Source organism: Schistocerca piceifrons, unplaced genomic scaffold (assembly GCF_021461385.2).
Source record: "Schistocerca piceifrons isolate TAMUIC-IGC-003096 unplaced genomic scaffold, iqSchPice1.1 HiC_scaffold_936, whole genome shotgun sequence".
Taxonomy (NCBI): domain Eukaryota; kingdom Metazoa; phylum Arthropoda; class Insecta; order Orthoptera; family Acrididae; genus Schistocerca; species Schistocerca piceifrons.
Window position 1 is genome coordinate 2,662,807 of NW_025729208.1, and position 14,694 is coordinate 2,677,500.

At 55.6% G+C, this 14,694-nt stretch overlaps 1 pseudogene; it reads right to left on the bottom strand.

Annotated features, from left to right (window-relative positions):
- Positions 1 to 3,035: 3,035 nt before the first annotated feature.
- Positions 3,036 to 3,190, bottom strand: LOC124772010 (annotated as a pseudogene).
- Positions 3,191 to 14,694: the final 11,504 nt, after the last annotated feature.

Consider the following 14,694-nt stretch of genomic DNA (forward strand, 5'->3'; position numbering starts at 1 on the left):
AAAGAGTGGCCGTCTTAATAACACCACGGGCGACGGACCAGCTCGGCAAACCTACCGATGGGCACCCAAACGACGATGAGCCACAGCACACTCGGTGCCAGGTTCAGTGAGGAAAGCTGGAACTGCAGACCTCGATCGAACTTAAACCCCTCGGATAAGCCGTTACTCTTGGGTGTCCCATCAGGCGCAGCACGTCAGGGCACACAGGCACAAGACGGCGCGGCCGCGGATGTGAAGTCCATTGGGTGGAAATCACATTGCGGCAACACCTGCTAGGGCCATTGCAATGCTTTGTTTTAATTAGACAGTCGGATTTCCCCAGTCCATGCCAGTTCTCAGTTGATCGTTAAATGGCGGCCGAAGAGAATCCCCCGGAGGAGCACGCTAAGGCGGACGCTGCCTCGTAGCAGCGAAGATCCGTGGGAGGCCAAGGCACGGGACCGAGCTCGGATCCTGCACGCAGGTTGAAGCACCGGGGCGCGAACGCCACGCAGGCGCGCGCATCCTGCACCGCCGGCCAGCACGAGGCCGACCAACGGCGAGAGCAGACCACGCCCGCGCTAAACGCCCGCACTTACCGGCACCCCTACGGCACTCACCTCGCCCAGGCCCGGCACGTTAGCGCTGACCCACTTCCCGACCAAGTCCGACACGCCCCGATCCTCAGAGCCAATCCTTATCCCGAAGTTACGGATCCAATTTGCCGACTCCCCTTACTTACATTATTCTATCGACTAGAGGCTCCTTGGAGACCTGCTGCGGATATGGGTACGAACCGGCGCGACACCTCCACGTGGCCCTCTCCCGGATTTTCAAGGTCGAGGGGAAGATCGGGACACCGCCGCAACTGCGGTGCTCTTCGCGTTCCAAATCCTATCTCCCTGCTAGAGGATTCCAGGGAACTCGAACGCTCATGCAGAAAAGAAAACTCTTGCCAGATCTTCCGACGGCGTCATGCTATGAGAGCCCCCATCAACATCAGATTTCTCCTAGGGCTTAGGATCGACTGACTCGTGTGCAACGACTGTTCACACGAAACCCTTCTCTGCGTCAGCCCTCCAGGGCCTCGCTGGAGTATCTGCTACTACCACCAAGATCTGCACTGACGGCGGCTCCAGGCAGGCTCACGCCCAGACCCTTCTGCGCCCACCGCCGCGACCCTCCTACTCGTCAGGGCTTCGCGGCCGGCCGCAAGGACGAGCCATGACAGCCAGACTGTCGGCCGAGTATAGGCACGACGCTTCAGCGCCATCCATTTTCAAGGCTAGTTGCTTCGGCAGGTGAGTTGTTACACACTCCTTAGCGGATTCTGACTTCCATGGCCACCGTCCTGCTGTCTTAAGCAACCAACGCCTTTCATGGTTTCCCATGAGCGTCGATTCGGGCGCCTTAACGCGGCGTTTGGTTCATCCCACAGCGCCAGTTATGCTTGCCAAAAGTGGCCCACTTGGCACTTCAATCCGAGTCGTTTGCTCGCGGCTTCAGCATATCAAGCAAGCTGGAGTATCACCCATTTAAAGTTTGAGAATAGGTTGAGGTCGTTTCGGCCCCAAGGCTTCTAATCATTCGCTTTACCGGATGAGACTCGTACGAGCACCAGCTATCCTGAGGGGAAACTTCGGAGGGAACCAGCCACTAGATTTTTCGGTAAGTCTTTCGCCCCTATACCCAGCTCCGACGATCGATTTGCACGTCAGAATCGCTACGGACCTCCATCAGGGTTTCCCCTGACCTCGTCCTGGCCAGGCATAGTTCACCATCTTTCGGGCCCCAACGTGTACGCTCTAGGTGCGCCTCACCTCGCAATGAGGACGAGACGCTCCGGGAGTGCGGAGGCCGTCGCCACGTGAAGGGCGGGGAAGCCCCATCCTCCCTCGGCCCGCGCAAGGCGAGACCTTCACATTCATTACGCCTTTAGGTTTCGTACAGCCCAATGACTCGCGCAGATGTTAGACTCCTTGGTCCGAGTTTCAAGACAGGTCGTGAAATTGTCCAAAGCTGAAGCGCCGCGGGTCCGGGGCCGGGGCAATTAGGTCCGTCTTCCGGGAAGAACCGCGCGCGCTTGCCGAGAGCCGGAGCGCCCAAAGGGGCGAATCGAATCCTCCAGATATCCCGCCGGGCAACCAGCCAGGACACCGGGGCTTTCCCCAACAGACGCGAACCAAGGCCCGCGGAAGGACACGCTGCGCACCCGGGCCGTAGACCGGCACCCAGCGGGTCGCGACGTCCTACTAGGGGAAAGTGCGGCCCACCGCACACCGGAACGGCCCCACCCCGCGGCAAGTGGAAAGGCAACCGGACACGACCCCGCCGCGGATTGCTCCGCGCGGGCGGCACGGCCTCATCTGCTGACGGCGGAGGCCAGTGGCCAGATGGGCGGGAATCTCACCTGTGCGACCTTTCGGACTTCTCACGTTTACCCCAGAACGGTTTCACGTACTTTTGAACTCTCTTCAAAGTTCTTTTCAACTTTCCCTCACGGTACTTGTTCGCTATCGGTCTCGTGGTCATATTTAGTCTCAGATGGAGTTTACCACCCACTTGGAGCTGCACTCTCAAGCAACCCGACTCGAAGGAGAGGTCCCGCCGACGCTCGCACCGGCCGCTACGGGCCTGGCACCCTCTATGGGCCGTGGCCTCATTCAAGTTGGACTTGGGCTCGGCGCGAGGCGTCGGGGTAGTGGACCCTCCCAAACACCACATGCCACGACATGCGGCAGCCTGCGGGGTTCGGTTCTGGACTCTTCCCTTTTCGCTCGCCGCTACTGGGGAATCGTTGTTAGTTTCTTTTCCTCCGCTTAGTAATATGGTTAAATTCAGCGGGTAGTCTCGCCTGCTCTGAGGTCGTTGTACGAGGTGTCGCACGCCACACCGCCAGCCGGCTGTGCACGCTACCGAGAAAGTACCGGTATGCGAACCGCCAGGCGACGGGCGCGCATCGCACGTTTAAGGAGACGCGGCCGGCCCCACAGGCAGCCACGACACTCCCAGGTCTCCGAAGCGGGGCAAACGCCGCGCGCTTCAGTATACGTAGCCGACCCTCAGCCAGACGTGGCCTTGGAACGGAATCCATGGACCGCAATGTGCGTTCGAAACGTCGATGTTCATGTGTCCTGCAGTTCACATATCGACGCACAATTTACTGCGTTCTTCATCGAACCACGAGACAAGTGATCCACCGTCCTGGGTGATCTTTTCTTAGTTTCTACTGTCTTTTTCAAGGCAGTTGCATAGGCGGGACTGAGGCGTTTGACGCCCCTGTTCCAGGGTTCTGTGTCCAACGGCCTCACGGCCGATGGGCGTCGTACAGCTCCACACCGGAGCGGACAGACACTCGGGCGAAAGTCATTCAAAACCGGCGGCAGGCGCCAGGTGCCGCAGGACATCCCCTGCGTGTTCGGGGGTAAGAATAGGCCCACGGTATTCCTCCCTGTCGCAAGAGGCGTCTAAAAGGAGTCTCAAACGTTTCGGCCCTCTGTGATGGTCCCCTCTTGGGTTTGACCTTTTTTCCAAATTTCCGTTGTTAGTGCGTGCCATTTGGGGAAGGACACCTTACGTGGTGTTTTTCTATTGGTCCATCATGGACCACCATCTTGCATGTTACCTATTGTCGTGTGGGGGGGGGGACTATACCCAACATCTTCTGGGTTGTCTCCTTCTCGTCTTGTGCGCACTCTTCTTCTTAGCGCCCACGACAACTGTCGACCCTTCCAACACCTAAAATCCAGCACGGTAGCCAGTCCGTTGTCGTGGGGCCGTCATGTACCCTCTTGGTGGTAGCCCCCTGACCACGCAGGGATCGCACTACCGATGCCAGAGCTGTTTCCTCCCCATGCATGCCAAGGAGTATGTGCCCATCTTGTCTGGGGCGCGGGGACTCCGGGCAATGGGATATCGGCCAGCTACCCGTTGCTTTGGCTGGGTGGCGCCCTTGGGGAGAGCCCTCGTTCGGAGTAGGTGGCATCTGGGCGGATGTGGCGCAATGAAGCGCAATAAATCACACCAAGCTGGTGGTTGCACAGCCGCAATCCGATGACGAGCTGAGAGCCGACTTGGAACGATGTGGTGTACATTTTGTCCGTCGTGTACATAGGGGACACAAGACCAACAGGGTGGCCACCAGTGCCTTTATCTTGGCCTTCGAGGGTGATGTCTAGCCCAAGAAGGTCATGGTGATGGTTTACCATTGTGACATCAAGCCATACGTCCCTCCCCCGATGAGGTGCTTCCAGTGCTGGAAGTTTGGGCATATGTCCTCCCGTTGCCCATCCAGCGCTACATGTCGAGATTGCGGACGCCCCTCTCATCCCGATTCTCCATGTGTGCCTCCGCCTGTATGTGCCAACAATGGGGAGCGCCACTCTCCATGCTCGCTGGATTGCCCCATTCTTCATAAGGAGCGGAAGATCATGGAATTTAAGACCCTGGACCGGCTTACTTATCGAGAGGCGAAACTGTAATATGAAAGGTTGTATCCTGCTTCCATTCAAACATCTTATGCTGCAGCCACGTTATCGTCGCCCACGTGAGCGACGGTTGTCGCCTCATCTGTGCCGCCTTCAGTAAGCCCTCAGGGCCGTGCATCTGTCTGCCCCCCTTGTGCCTGGGGGCAAGCCTTTCTCTGTTGCTCCCTTAGCAGTTGCGGGCAAACCCTCTTCTGTCGCTCCCCCCATGCTTACTTCGGGAGTGACATCTCCTCCAAAACCGGGGGGCTCTATCCCTGCCCCTCCTTCTCCGCCGGTGTTGCCTCTGCCGGTTCCTCTCTCGCGGAAGGGGTCCGTCGGGGCTCTCCCTTCCTCCGTTTCATCTCCTACCCAGCCGGATGTCAGCCAGTGGCTGAAGGTTCCGCCACCTGCTGGTCGTAGGGCTTCTGCGTTGTCGTCAGCCTCCGACGCTCCTTCAGAGAAGCTCTCCCAGCCCTCTCACCCTAAGAGCTGACGTGAGAAGAAGGAACGGAATGTGTCCAAGAAGATGGACGTTCCGGCGGTTTCTGTACCGCCTGCTGTACATAGTCCTGGCTCCGGGGATGAGGTGGAGATCCTCGCCTCTGCCGCGGATCTCGCCCTCACGGAACCCTTCGGGGCCTTTCCTATGGTCTCAGCTGACTCTCCCCCGGTGGCGGCAGTTGGCATTGAGGTGCCGTCTGCCTCTTAGTCGCATTCACGCCCTCCCAGTCCCTTCCTGCTTCCATTCTCCAGTGGAACTGCGGCGGTTATTTCCGCCACCTGCCTGAGCTCCAGATGCTTCAGAGTGTTTCCCCTGTTCTCTGCATTGCTCTGCAGGAAACATGGTTTCTGGCAATGCAGAACCCCGCCCTTCGTGGTTATCGGGGATACTATAAGAACCATGCTGCCTGTCAATGAGCGTCAGGTGGGGTTTGCCTTTTTGTTCACCACTCTGTCTGTAGCTCGCCTGTACCCCTTCTGACGCCTTTAGAGGCAGTCTCTGCCAGGGTTGAGCTCTCGCCGGCTATTACTGTTTGCTCTGTTTACATTCTTCTGGATGGGGAGCTCCCCCGACATGTCTTGGCTGCGCTGCTGGCTCAACTTCCGCCACCTTTGCTGCTTCTTGGCGATTTCAATGCCCACAACCCTCTATGGGGTGGGACTGTCTCTGATGACCCCGGTCGGGCCGTGGAGCATGTGTTGGCTCAGCTCGACCTTAGCCTCTTGAATACCGGTGCTCCCACGCATTTCAGTGTGGCCCATGGCTCTTTCTCGGCCATCGATCTCTCTCTTTGCAGCCCCGGGCTTGTCCCATCCTCCACTGGAGAGTGCATCCTGACCTGTGTGGTAGTGACCATTTTCCAATCTATTTATCACTGCCCCAGTGTCATTCTTCTGGGCGCCTGCCCCGCTGGGCTCTCCAAGGGGGTGACTGGTCGGCATTCACTTCTGCTGCAATCACTGAGTCTCCCCCACAGGGTGACATCGACGAGGTGGTTTGTGTCTTAACCACGTCCATTATTTCAGCGGCCGAGGCTGCCATCCCCCGTTCTTCTGGCCTCCCTCTGAGGAAGGCTGTACCCTGGTGGTCGCCGGAGATTTCTGAGGATATTCGCAACCGTCGGCGGGCTCTCCAGCGTCATAGGCGTCACCCGTCTCTCGAGACCCTCATCGCCTTTAAGAGGCTCCGTGCCTTGGCCCGTTGTCTTATTGCACGGCGTAAGCAGGAGTGATGGGAGAGGTATATCTCATCCTTGGGCTCCCGTGTCTCCCCCTCGCTCGTGTGGTCCCGGATCCGGCGGATTTATGGATACCAGACCCCTATGGGTGTCCCTGGGCTCTCCTTGGGCGGCGCTGTCTGCACGGACGCTGCCGCCGTTGCTGAACAGCTTGCCGCGCACTTTGCTACGAGCTCTGCGACTGCATCTTATCCCCCCGCCTTTCGCTCTGAAAAGGAGCGAGCCGAGCGGACGCCTTTCTCATTCCACACGCGTCGTTCTGAAACATACAATGCTCCTTTCAGCGAGAGGGAATTTCTCGCTGCCCTCGCCGATTGCCCTGATACAGCACCAGGAGCAGACTGCATCCACGCGCAGATGCTGAAGCATCTCTCCAGGGACTGCCAGAGACAAATTCTCGCGATATTTAACCGCATTTGGTGCGAAGGCGTGTTCCCGTCGCAATGGCGCGAGGGTGTTATTGTCCCCATCTTGAAGCCCAGTGCAGACCCACTGGCGGTGGACAGCTATCGTCCCATTACCCTCACCATCGTTTTGTACAAATTGCTACAACGTATGGTGGGGCGGCGTTTGTGTTGGGTCCTTGAGCCGTGCGGTCTCCTCGCTCCATCCCAGGGTGGCTTCCGTGGGGGCCGGTCTGCCACGGACAATTTGGTGCGGCTGGAATCTGCTATTCGTACGGCCTTTGCCCGACGTCAGCATCTCGTTGCTGTATTTTTCGATCTGCGGAAGGCGTATGACACCACATGGAGGCATCACATCCTCGCCACGTTGCATGAGTGGGGTCTTCGTGGTCGGCTCCCAGCTTTTCTGCAAATCTTTTTATTGCGCTGCTCTTTCCGGGTGCAAGTCGGTGCCGCCTCTAGTTCATCTTCTATACAGGAAAATTGAGTCCCGCAGGGCTCGGTGTTGGGCGTCTCCTTATTTCTAGTGGCCATTAATGGTCTGGCTGCAGCCGTGGGGTCGTCGGTGTCTCCTTCTTTGTATGCCGACGACTTCTGCATCTCATTTAGCTCCACGACTACGGGAGTCGCCGAACGCAGGCTGCAAGTCGCCGTTCGAAAAGCAGCATCATGGGCTCTGACTCATGGTTTTCAGTTCTCTGCAGCCAAGACTCGAGTTACGCACTTCTGCAGGCGTCGGACGGTCCACCCTCATCCTGAACTTTACCTAGACGGCCACCTGCTTCAAGTGGTGGACACTTGCCGCTTCTTGAGACTCGTGTTTGATGCCCGGCTCACATGGGTTCCTCATATTACTCAGCTGAAGCAAAAATGTTGGCGGCACCTCAGCGCCCTCCGCTGCCTTGGCCACATGTCTTGGGGTGCAGATCGCTGCACACTGCTGCGATTGTACAGAGCCCCTGTGCAGACTCGGCTTGATTATGGGAGCCTGGCCTATGGGTCTGCATCACCCTCAGTGTTGAAGTTCTTAGACCCCATCCACCACTGTGGGGTTCGGCTTGCAACTGGCGCTTTCCGTACGAGCCCCGTGGATAGTCTACCGGTGGAGGCCGGGGTTCCCCCGCTGCGGATTCGCCGCCATCGACTACTCGCCGACTATGCTGTCCACGTGCTTTGCTCGCCTGGTCATCCCAATCATCGCCTGCTTTTCCCTGCTGTTGTCCTCCATCTGCCCGAACGGCGACCTAGGTCTGGGCTTTCCATAGCTGTCCGTGTCCAGTCCCAGCTGTCGGACCTGGGCTCATTCCCTCTTCTGCCTCCCTTCCGGGTCTGTGCACCTACGCCTCCCTGGTGTTTGCCCCGGCCGTCCGTCCGTCTGGAATTGGCACAGGGACCCAAGGACTCGGTTCTGCCTGTGGCCCTCCGTCGCCGTTTTCTTGCGCTCCTTGCCTCATTTCCGGGCTGTGAGCCTGTCGATACTGATGGTTCCCTGGTTGATGGTCGCACTGCCTATGCTTTTGCTCACGCTGCCCATGTTGAACAGCGCTCCTTGCCGGCTGGCTGCAGCATTTTTACTGCAGAGCTGGTGGCCATATTGCGCGCTCTTGAGCATGTGTGTTCCTGCTCAGGTACGTCCATCGTCATCTGCAGTGACTCCCTGAGCAGCCTCCTGGCCATCGACCGCTGCTATCCCTCTTCTCCTCTGGTGTCCTCTATTCGGGAGTCCGTTTCCACCATTACCCGCTCTGGTCGTTCGGTGATCTTTGTTTGGACGCCAGGTCACGTTGGCATCCCGGAGAACGAACGTGTTGACAGGCTGGCCAAAGGGGCGATCGACGCCCCAGCTTTGGAGATCGGCCTTACGGCTCGCGATCAGCAGCTGGTGTTGCGCCGTAAGGTGCTTGGGATGTGGTCTGTTGAGTTGCGTGGCCTGACAGCCCCGAATAAACTGCGGGCTGTCAAGGAGACCACCGATGTGTGGCGCTTCTCCCTGCGGGCTTCTCGCAGGGACTCTGTAATCCTGTGTCGGCTGCGCATCGGCCATACGTACCTGACGCACGGCCATCTTTTGCGTCAGGAGGATACCCCCCTGTGTCGGTGTGGGTCCCGGCTGACGGTCGCCCACATTTTATTGGAGTGTCCCCGACTGCGCACCCTCCGGCAGTCTTTTAATCTCCCGGGCACCTTGCCTCTGATTTTATGCGACGATGCCTCCATGGCTGAAAATGTTTTACATTTTATCCGTGGTAGTCCTTTTTATGGATCCATTTGGGGGGGTCCTGCACTTTTCCCTTTCTGTGTCTTTTGTCCTCGCGTCTCTCGATATTTGCTGCTGTTTTGGTGTGTCGTCGGCTGGTTGACTCTTTCCCTTTTTTTTTTTGTTTTTGTGGTCAGTCAACCAGTCTCTGGCCATCTTCTATTTCTTTCTGTCTGGTGTTCGTCTGTCCTCTAATTTTCTGTAGCGTTCGTTGCCTAATTTGTGTTCTTTAGCGCCTGGGAGGGGGGGGGGGAGTGAGTCTCCTTCCCCTTGGGGTTTCATCTGCTCTGCGACTTTGTCTCGCCTGTCTTTGGAATGGGGGACTGATGACCTTAGCTGTTTAGTCCCCATCAAACATCCCAACAACCACCTTTATGGTTCCATTTAGGGAGGTCCTGCTCCTTTCCCTTTGTGTGTCTCTTGTCCTCGAGTCTCTCATATTTGGTTGCAGATTTTAGTGTGTAGTCGGTTGGTTGACTCTTTCCCTTTTTTGTTGTCGTGGTCAGTCAACCAGTCTCCGGTCATCTTCTTTTGTTCTGTTTCTTTTTGTCTGGTGTCTTCGTGTCTGTAGTGTTCGTTACCGCATTTGTGTTCTTTTAGGGCCTGGGGGGGGGGGGAGGGAGTCACCTTCCCCTTGGGGTTTTACCTGCTTTGTGCATTTATGTCTCGCCTGTTTTTGGAATGGGGGACTGATGACCTTAGCTGTTTAGTCCCCCTTAAACATTCCGACAACCACCACCACCATACCCTCTCCCTGTGATGGCATGGAATGCACCCAACTGCCGTCTGCTCTTTACATTCTGACCTATTATGGCCTGTCTTCCCACATTTTGCACATGCTTGTTCTCTGTTACAGTGCCTGTTGGAATGTCCCAGACTCCAACACCTAAAACACTTCTGGACAGCAACAAATTCTCTAACTCTTAGGGCTTCAAATTGGATGTAAACTCTATCCTTCTGCAGCAGAAGACAACGAATTCTCGGCGTGACTTCAATAATGTTGTTAACTGTACGTTTACCTTTAGGTCCCGTCTTAAACTTCACAGATACCTCAGCATGAAACTCCTCAGGGGAAACAGGCTCCCTGAGGCTTATTTCATAAAGTTCGTCAAGAAATTCCTCGTCTGTCAGTGTCGTTGGAACCTGGTAAACTGCTAAGAGAGGTCGCAGCTTCCTTGGCTCTTCACGTTTGATATTCTGCAGTGCAACTGTCTTTTCAATAACCTTGCGCTTGTCTTCTGCCGTCTCAGTTTCCATGATGACAGTATTTGCCGTCGATCTGATAGCTCTAATTTTGACTTTGTCTAGTTTCGGATTTATGGTCTTCGTTATTGTCTCTCTGACAGTCTTAGAATCCTGATTGGCTGTGCCTTTGAAGAAGAGAACACTTGTCTGTTTGGCTCTGACTTCTTCAATCTTGATTTCAGTTGGGTTTACCTTTTTTGGTACAGCGGCAAATTACAATGTGGCTGGCTTTCTCTCTCTCAATCGTGTATTCTCCTCCTTAAGACTTTTCAGTTCCGTCTCCAGGCGTTGTATTCTCTCCTGTGCATCAGGGGCATTGGCAGTGGCAAGCTCATTCCTCAGCCTTTGGTTTTCTAACCTGAGCTCCTCGATTTGGCCTTCTAACCTGGACTGAGTCAAGACAAAGGTCCAAATTTTATTTTTAATTTTTTCTGATATCGCTGTCGACGTTTTCTTCTGCCGTAGTTCACTTGTCAATTCACCCATGAAGTCTTCAACCACAGCTATTTTTTCCTGAGTCGCGTCCATGGTTCTAGTTGCTTCCGACATATCTACAGAAATGCGACGCCTAGATACAGAGCTCTTTCCCTCGGAAACCGTCATCATTTTAAGGTTAGGTGTAGCACTTCCCACAATCGGGCTGGCCACAACCGCCGCTAATTCAGACCAAGTTGTCATCTCCAGCGTCTACACTATCTACGTAGATGCTAGGAAGTTACAAGGAAAGTGTACCGGAATTGACATTACACAAGTTCTTCTCCAATAATCAGTTACACCTAACCACCCAACTACAATTAGTTCGATCTGCACACCACAACAATAGTTCGATCTATGTACCACAGAGAAAGTTTGATCTACGTACCACGCCGAAAGTTCGTTCTACGTACCACGCCGAAAGTTCGATCTACGTACCATACATAACCTAAAAACTTCCATCCAAGCAAGCACAATTTTAGAGAGCAAAACGAAACACTGTGAAGTATAACTATTTTGTCCAGATAGTCTGAAATATGAAGTTAGAGAAAATACTTGCAGTATTAATTAACTTTGCACTCTAGGTACAATGCACTGTGATATAATGCATGATGTAAGTTTGCAGCTGATTCTGGACAGTAAACTCTAAGTTTTCGGTCTGAGTACAGTACCTTTGTTGAAGATCACTTTCACACAGCACACTCGCGAAATAACTTCAGAGTTATCACAAAAAATCAAATTAACACAGAGCACTATAACAGGAATACTAACATAGCAGCCATCTTGCCAAAGATAGGAACAGTGGGAATCCCTTTAATCCATTCATGCGCGTCACTAATTAGATGATGAAGCATTTCGCTAAAAAGCTGTCTTTATTCACGTCAATGAACATACAAACAGAGATAAATACCCACAAAGTGGGTTTACAAATGACAAATACAGTACAAACATTAGACGGACAGGAAGAGACGTGAACAGAGATGGGTTTGTGCCTGTTGACAGACGCCAGGCAGCAGCGTAGAAAACATAGAATTGGGCCATCACCCAACACCAGTCCGGGGCATCGTGCGCCTTATGGCAGTAATGGTGTCAAACCGCCGTGCCGCCATCACAGTCCCGATGAGTACCTGCGTTGACATCGTCGCGAAGTGGTGGTTCTTGAACCCATGCTGTCGTAGGTCCTGTGCAGATGTTGGTGACCACACCCCCCTCCATGAGATGGTGGCTGAAGAGGTGGTGATATTCTTGGCTGCTGGGGTCTGACTCCTAATCGCTTGGTGGACGGCTTCCCTATTGTAAACCGCGACTTTCTGCTGGTGACACTCTTTGATGCCAAGATTGACACCAACCACCTGGGCATCGATGATATGGGCTGCATCGTCACGAACTGCCACGATGTCCGCCTTCCTCAATCCCTCAGATGTCCTGAGGTGGGGCTCCAGATGGACGTCGAAGCCCCTGCGACGAAGTCCCTGCGCGATGTAAGATGCTAAGGCGTTGTGTCGCTTCACTCGAGCGTCGTGACTTCGGAAGCAGTGCTGGACAACGTGATTTGCAGTTTCCTTAGCGATGCAGCCAGCCTGGCAGTTAGTGTCACCAGCACGACCTCGCTGCAACCGTGCCCGGGTTGGAAGGGCATTGATCCTAGTATGGATGCAGGAGACGAAGTCGCGGCCTGTGATCGCTAGTCGAGGATTGTCGACCCAGCTATGCTGCCCTGGTGTTTGGGCAGACTTCTTAAGGAAGGCGCCGTCCACCGACAGATGCAGCCGTTCAGCCCACATCCGGCCCATTTGGTTCTTCGTCCGTATAACCGTATTGTGACCCCGTAATTGCTGCTCAAGCCTCCCAATCTCACGCCCCAGAACGTCGTCTGCTGTCCCGTCAGATAGGACACCCAATGCCCGCATCTTTGCGAACCGGTTCCACCACAGAAGAGGCCCGAGCCAGCATGCTGATGGCACTCCCAGCCCCCCAGATGACACAGGGGCATGGAAGTAGCCAACAGGGACGTCTGCTGGCAGGCACACCCAAGATCTAATTGCTGCGTGGATGGTGGTGTCCATTGCGGGTCCTCAAAAGGGCCAAGCCATGATGGATTCCTGGCAGAATGACGGTTCTGAGGGCATGTAGACGCTGTTGTGGTTTGAGTGGTGCCTTGGACAGGACGCTCAACTGTCGCTCGACCTCCTGCCTCAGATGAAAGTGGCTGCGTCCCCTCGTGGAGAACTCCAGGCCAAGATACCGGAAAGTGCTCTCGATCGCCAGGGCTGGGAGGATGGTATACCCAGCCCTGAAGGTCGCGGTGTCATTGACCTTTATCTTCTTCTCACGGCCAGACGCCGTGAGGGCGAGAGTGAAGCACTTTCCGGGGTTGACTTGGAGACCAAGGTCTCCAAGGGCAGATGTTGCTGCATCAATAAGGTCCTGGAGCCCTCCTGGAGTCTCGGCGAACAGCAGGAGGTCGTCAGCGAAAGCAGCAGCGTTGAGACGTCGTCCCATCACATTGGCACCAATGTAGTCTGGGAGGCGAGCAAGCATGAAGTCTAAGGAAAGGTTGAAAAGGATAGGAGAGAGTGGATCACCATGCCTGACACCCCTTGAAGGCCGCACTGGAGCCAGCGACATCCCAGGACCAGAGATCATCGCCACCCCATCCTCATAGCATCCCAGGATGTATCCAATGAACTCGTCAGGCAGACCATGTGCCCTCAGGGCACCATGGTCTAGAGTCGAATGCCTTGGACACATCCAGGGACGCAACATAGAGGGAGTGACAGTTCGCCCTGGCCTGAGTCATCGCCAAGTCCAACAAGAACGTATTGTGCAGCATCGCATCCTGAGGAAGGAAAGCCCGCTGACGCCCGTCCAGCACACAGGTCCGCATCAGACGGCCCGCCAGGATCTTATGGAAGACCCTAGCGAGGACTGACCAAACCGTGATCGGACGGAAGTCAGCAGGGTACGCTGGGGTGGCCTTCTTGGGAAACAGGTATGTATGGGCTAGGAGAAGACGGGATGGGAGGCGACGGGTCGAGAGGAAAAGGTTAAGGATTTTAAGGAGGACCTCATGGGGTATACGGCGAATCTGGGCCGGTGTCAGTCGGTGTGGGCCTTCAGCAGAGCGACGAGGGGGGAGCACTGAAGCAACTTCCTCCATCGTAATAGGCGCCCACAGCTGTTCGAAGGGAACCTCGATGGAGGAAGGCAACAACCGACCTTCCAGACAGTCCACCCGGCCAGATGGTCGCCGGGTGAAAAGGTCCTTCCAAAACTCCACCAACCCAGGAATAGGGGGTGGTGGGTGAAGGAGCGTTCCATCCAGAAGGCCGCTCATGCAGCGAGCAGCGCTCTTTCCAAAACTCCACCAACCCAGGAATAGGGGGTGGTGGGTGAAGGAGCGTTCCATCCAGAAGGCCGCTCATGCAGCGAGCAGCGCTCTTTGAGGAGGCCCGCTGACAGAGGGCGTACTCCCTCCTCCGCAGAGCCCGCTTCGTCCCTCGTGGCTCTGACATCTGGCGGGAGGCAACAGGATTTTGCGATGGTTCCCTGCTGCCGATGGCGTCAAGGGCAGCCGACAGCATGCCCATTATGACTGAGGCCGATGTAGTTGGCCCAAGCGCCAGGATGTCATCGACTGCTCTGTACTTAGACCCAGACGACGGGAGGGCTGCCAGAGCCGACCAGATAGCCTGGTCGACAGTATCGACAGCTGCAGACGGGGAGGGGGGTGCTGCACAGGGACCGGCAGGCTCCACAGCTGCAACTGATGGAGGTGGCCCCACCCCAACAGCAGAGAGGGCAGCAACAAACTCGGCGACCTGGTTCCTATAGGCTGTTCCACGACGCTGCCCTTTTATGGACTCGAGAGAACGATACGGGAACGCCTTCGCTAGCTCTTGGTTTAGGAACTGGGTGGCCTTGAGCGTAAGTGCTGCCTCAGAGTGGGCCAGGCGTAGCAGCTCTTCACTAGACCACCTGGCCTTCACCCTCTCAGTGGTCACCTCTGCGTTTGCTGCTGCAGGATGGGCACGGCGACGACGTACACCAAGACCCTTCTTAGTGGTGAAGGTCTGGTGGCACTCAGGACATGTGATGGCAGGCACTGCGGCTCGACCCGAACTGGCGGC